This window comes from Peromyscus maniculatus, chromosome 15 (genome assembly GCF_049852395.1).
Source record: "Peromyscus maniculatus bairdii isolate BWxNUB_F1_BW_parent chromosome 15, HU_Pman_BW_mat_3.1, whole genome shotgun sequence".
Taxonomy (NCBI): domain Eukaryota; kingdom Metazoa; phylum Chordata; class Mammalia; order Rodentia; family Cricetidae; genus Peromyscus; species Peromyscus maniculatus.
In genome coordinates, this window is record NC_134866.1 from 8,574,888 (window position 1) to 8,579,923 (window position 5,036).

The window sequence follows — 5,036 nt, forward strand, 5'->3', positions numbered from 1 at the left end:
AAGGTTGGCTTGTGTATGTCTACAGGAGTTTGTCTTGATTGTTAATCAAGGTGGGAAGAGCCAACGTGAATTGGGTGACATCATTGCATGGGCTGGGGCCTGCAGCCTAGCAAGCGCAGGCTAGCAATGATGCATTTATTCTCTCTCTGCTCTTGACTGCAGATGCGATGTGACCAGCTGTTTGATTTCCCCTCGGTGATGGACTGTAACCTGGAAGTGTAAGCCAAACAAACCCTTCCTTCCCTACCTTGCTTTTTGTCAGGGTCTTTTGTTAAAAACCACAGAAATGAAACTAGACCAGCACCTCCAGAGCAAAAGGTGAGGTTCTGTTACATTTTACACCCCAAACAGCATTTCTTCATACCGTGGAGGTCCTCCCAGCGATGCATTGTGCTCTACAGATGAAACCTGCTGACTGTGAAAGGAATGAGGACATGGGAGGAAGCTGGTTACTGGTATAATGAATGATATAATCAATGGTGTACTCAGTAATGAACGGTATAGTCAATGCATCCAAGAATGCGCTGAAAATGACAGCCAAGCCCTGCTTACTCTGCCTGGACAGATCGGAGAGTCCTGGGTATCACAGGAACCTGACGGCCTGAGCCAAGGATGTGCATTTATGACCTTTACACCAAGAGCCGTGATATAGACAGCTATCAAGGCAAAGCACTGTGCCACACACGGTTGCTTATCCCCGCGGTAGTAAACGGTGAGGGTTCACAGAGGGGCTCAGAACAGATGAGAACAGCCCAGCAGCTCCAGCAGCAGATGGGCAAATCAGCACGGCATTGTGGGGAAGCACTGCTGGTCTGAATATCCTTGGACTCCATCACTTATCACCCCAGCCTTGTGCCTCCCCGAGGAGGGGAGCCTCATAACCCTGAGTAGCCTCCACTGACTGAGAGGGTTAAAAGCAATGAATGCAGTTACAGAACTTGGCTGCACCGGCTTCTGCAGCTGACTCAGCTCAGAGGGGTCCCAGTGCCCTCACTACATCCAGCAGTCTCCTCCACTTGCTCGCCAGCTCAGTCTCCGCTGAGCTCCAGCAGCTCAGTCTTACAGACATTCGCTGACTTCAACACTTGTCTGTTTGGAAGGGATGGCTGCTTTAACGGTTGCCTGGACAATGATGGCGTTTCCAACCACATCAGGAGCACCACGGTGGGAGGCCTTTGCCCAGGCATCCCGTGGTGCCCAGAACCATGCCTCCACAACACCCTCCACTCTACAGTTTGTTGGCACTGCAGACTGCTGATGCTGCTGGAAGCCAGAAGACAGGTCCTGAGGGAGCTGACCCGCTCATCTATCACCTGTCCCGGGACTCGGGAGCTCACGACCTGCCGCAGATGTTTGTGCCCTTTGGGAATGTGAGTCTGCCAAAGTTTTTGTAGACAATCAGACAGCGAGAGCGAGGGAGTGTTTGGTTTTGTAAGTTACAGCAATTCTGTTCTAGCTCAAGCTGCCACGCACCCACGAAGGGCTTTCTGCATGAAACGGCTTAACGTGAAGCTCGGATGTTGGAAGGGTAACAGCAAGTCGAACTGAGCATGCTCCCCTTCGAGAGATGCTCCGTTTCTCCTTTAAAACAGGCCATTCCTACTGCTGGATAAAAACTCAGCAGGATGAACTTTCTAGTCACTGACAATTTTTAAAGTGTAAATACATAAATCCCCAAATAATTTCACATTTTAAGACATCTAGTGAACATCGAATGGCAAGCTGTTGACTCAAGTGGAGTCTTCACTCGCGCCCTAATCAGGCTGTTGGGAGCAGGAATCACGGCAGTTCGGAAGAGGGGCCTAGGCCTCTTCTCTCACTAGTTTGTGTTGTTTCTCTTCCTTGCTAAAACAAGGCTTCCAGCCCCTCCCTGTCAACAGGAAGGAGGGGCCGGCGAGGAAGCAAGCCTGACTGGCTGGGCAGAAGGTGGGCAGCCCCACGGCCCTTGGTTCAGCGGCAGGTGTTGCCACATGACTGAATCTCACTGTACTTTCAGAAGTCCTCAGTGACCCCCTGCCGCAGCCACAGAAATCTCTTCCCTGTGGTTCACTGGGTAAGTGAGAAAGGCTATTCCAGCTGGCCACTCATTCCTTGCTTTGTCTCCAGGAATGAAGTGAGATGTTCATCTCCTCTCTTCTTGGGGACAGTTTTCCCTCCACTTGACCTCCTAGCCAGGATCTAAAACATCCCACCTGGCTCTTTTAGATGCACAGTCCACATCTGGTTCACAAAAATGAATCTGAAACATCCTTCTGAAAAAAACATCTGGTTCACAAATGCATTTGGAACATCCTTTATCCCCAGAAATCCAGAGTGGACAATCTGTGATTTGCAATGTTTGGAATTAAATGACTTTTCAATTTTATGATGGTGCAAAAATTATATGCACGTACCAGAAACAGATGATGAACTGAGTCCAATGGTGCTGGCTGGTAATCCAACCAAGAAGCTGAAGCTGGAAGATTTCAAGTTCAAGTACTGCTTGAGCTACAGAGCACGTTTAAGCCTAAACAATTTAATGAGACCCTGTTTCAAAGTAAAAAGTACAAAAAGGACTCAGTTCAGTTCTTGCCTAGCCTGAATGAGGAACTAGGTGCAATCCTCAGTGCTGAACAAAAACAAGCAAAGATGAAAGAAAGAAACAGTGAAGACAAGGTGTGGTGGTACACAGCTGTAATCCCCACACTTGGGAGTCTGAGGCAGGAGGATTATAAGTTTCAGGCCTGCCTGGGCTGCTTACTCGTGGAAGGTGAGATACAGTGCAAAAACAGTAGAAACTTTGCTTCAGATTGTGATTTTGGATCTTTTCCTGGGCTTGCAATATCCAGTATGATGGTCTCTTGTGGTGGGAGCATTAGCTCCCAGCCAGCTGCACACCATCATAAGAGGAAACAACCACATTCTACAGCCCACCCTGTGATTCAGCTGTAATGATCAGTAGGTGAGGGAGAGCAAACACATTGATGTAACACTATTTTGAACTCACAGGGAGCTTACTGAGATGAAACCCCATTGTGAGCTGAGAGAGGCATCTTTCCCGTTCTTATAAATATGTAAGAGCCTTTTAAAGCTATGATAAGGGGAAGGCTTATGTATGAGAACTGAATGGTCATATAATGTATTGATCAGGGTTCTTTAGAGGAACAGAACTTATGGAATGGAGAGAGAGAGAGAGAGAGAGAGAGAGAGAGAGAGAGAGAGAGAGAGAGAGAGAGAGAGAGCTTAAAGGCTGTGGTTCAGCTCGTCCAACAACAGCTATCTACCAATGGAAGGTCCAAGAATCCAGTTAGTTGTTCAGTCCATGAGGCTGGATGTCTCAACTCATCTTCAGTATACACCAGAATCCTGAAGAACCAGGCTCTAATGCCAGCGAAGGAATGGGCTGGCTGCTGAGAGCAAGCAGGCAGAGAGAGAGAGCAAGCTCCTTCTTTTATGTAGGCAGCCAGCACAAGGTGTGGTCCAGAGTAAAGGAGGATCATCCCACCTCAAAAGATCTGAATTAAAATTGCACCTTCCCACCTCAAAGATCTAGATTTAAAAAGTGGGTCTTTCCACTGCAAACTATTTAACTAAGAAAAAGAATCCCTCACAGGTGTGCCTAGCCATTTGGGTTTTTAGTTAATTCCAGATGTAGTCAAGCTGACAACCTAGAACAGCCATCCATATAACAAAACTAAATCCTAATATTTCATTGTGTGGAATCAACAGCAGCAACACTGTTCTCTGAAGCTGAGAAGTCAAGGACAGCAGCATGACCATCATATTTCAAAAGGTTTAACTTTACCTGCTGGGGGAAAAATGGTAGAAAAAGAGTGGTAAACACAGCCAGGTGGTGGCGCACGCCTCTAACCCCGGCACTCGGGAGGCAGGGGCAGGCGGAGAGTTGCAGGCCAGCCTGGTCTACAGAGTGAGCTCCAGGATAGCCAGTGCTAAGAGTACTGTGCATTCTTTTAAGTACTTATTAACCATTTGTGTTCCTTTGTTTGGGAGCTTGCTATTCATTACTGTAAACCATTTTTAATCCACTTGTTTGCTGTCTTGGTATTTAGTTGTAGCAGTAGCGCCTGCGTTACCGCTAACCGTTCACCATGTCTGAGCGAAGGGCTGCGGATTAAAAAATAGAGACAAGAGACAGCGAGTCATTCGTACGTTTGGATGTCGAATGCCGTTTATTGCAAGAGGGAAGAAACCTTAAATACAGGCTTACAACACAAATGGAGGATCCCCTGAGGGCAGAAGTTCGCTACCAATGGTCTACATTCTAGACCCAAAGTTCTGCATTCTTGCATCTAAGTTGTTTACACCAAATACAGGATGCACCTAAGTTGTTTACACCACAAGCAGGATGTAGGAACAAAGAACCTCCGGTAAGCTCTCCGATGATCCTAAGGTGAGAAGGACACCGGCAGGGAATCTGAATAGGAAGGACACCTGGTCAGCAAGCAAGGCTGCAGCCACTCACAGTCGGGGGTCAGGGCCCATGGCGCCCACATTTAGTTTTTCAAACTCTTGGTATGTTCTATACCCTAATCTTCTGTCAGATGCATAACTGGCCAAGATTGTCTCCCATTCTGTAAGCTGCATTTTCACACAGTTCATAGTTTCCTTTGCAGAACAGAGCATTTTAATTCCTTGAGGTTGGACTTGCTGATTGTTGGACTTATATATGAGAAGACAGGGGAGGAGAGCAGGGACTAGGAATGCAAAATTAATTAAATGTATGAAACTGTCAAACAATAAAAAAATTAAATCACAATGGAATACCATTTTGTATTCCACTGATTGACAAAAATGAACATGCTTCCATCAGTACAGACAGACATGTGATCTGTCATCTCATGGGGAGAGCAATTTCAAAGCACGTGCCAGAGATACTGCGGATTACACCCCATGGTTCGGCAGCTCCTCTAAGACACACCTAGAAAGCACTTGCCTGCGTGGACCAGAATTATAAACAAGAGTGTTCTTGGCGGCTTTGTCAGAAATAAGAAAAGGAGAGAGCAACATAAATTTTTCACCCACAGGAGAATAGATGT

General features: G+C 46.8%; 1 pseudogene; it reads left to right on the forward strand.

The window, feature by feature from the left end:
• Positions 1 to 460: 460 nt before the first annotated feature.
• On the forward strand, positions 461 to 2,112 carry LOC143268783 (CUGBP Elav-like family member 1; annotated as a pseudogene).
• The last annotated feature ends 2,924 nt before the right edge of the window (positions 2,113 to 5,036 follow it).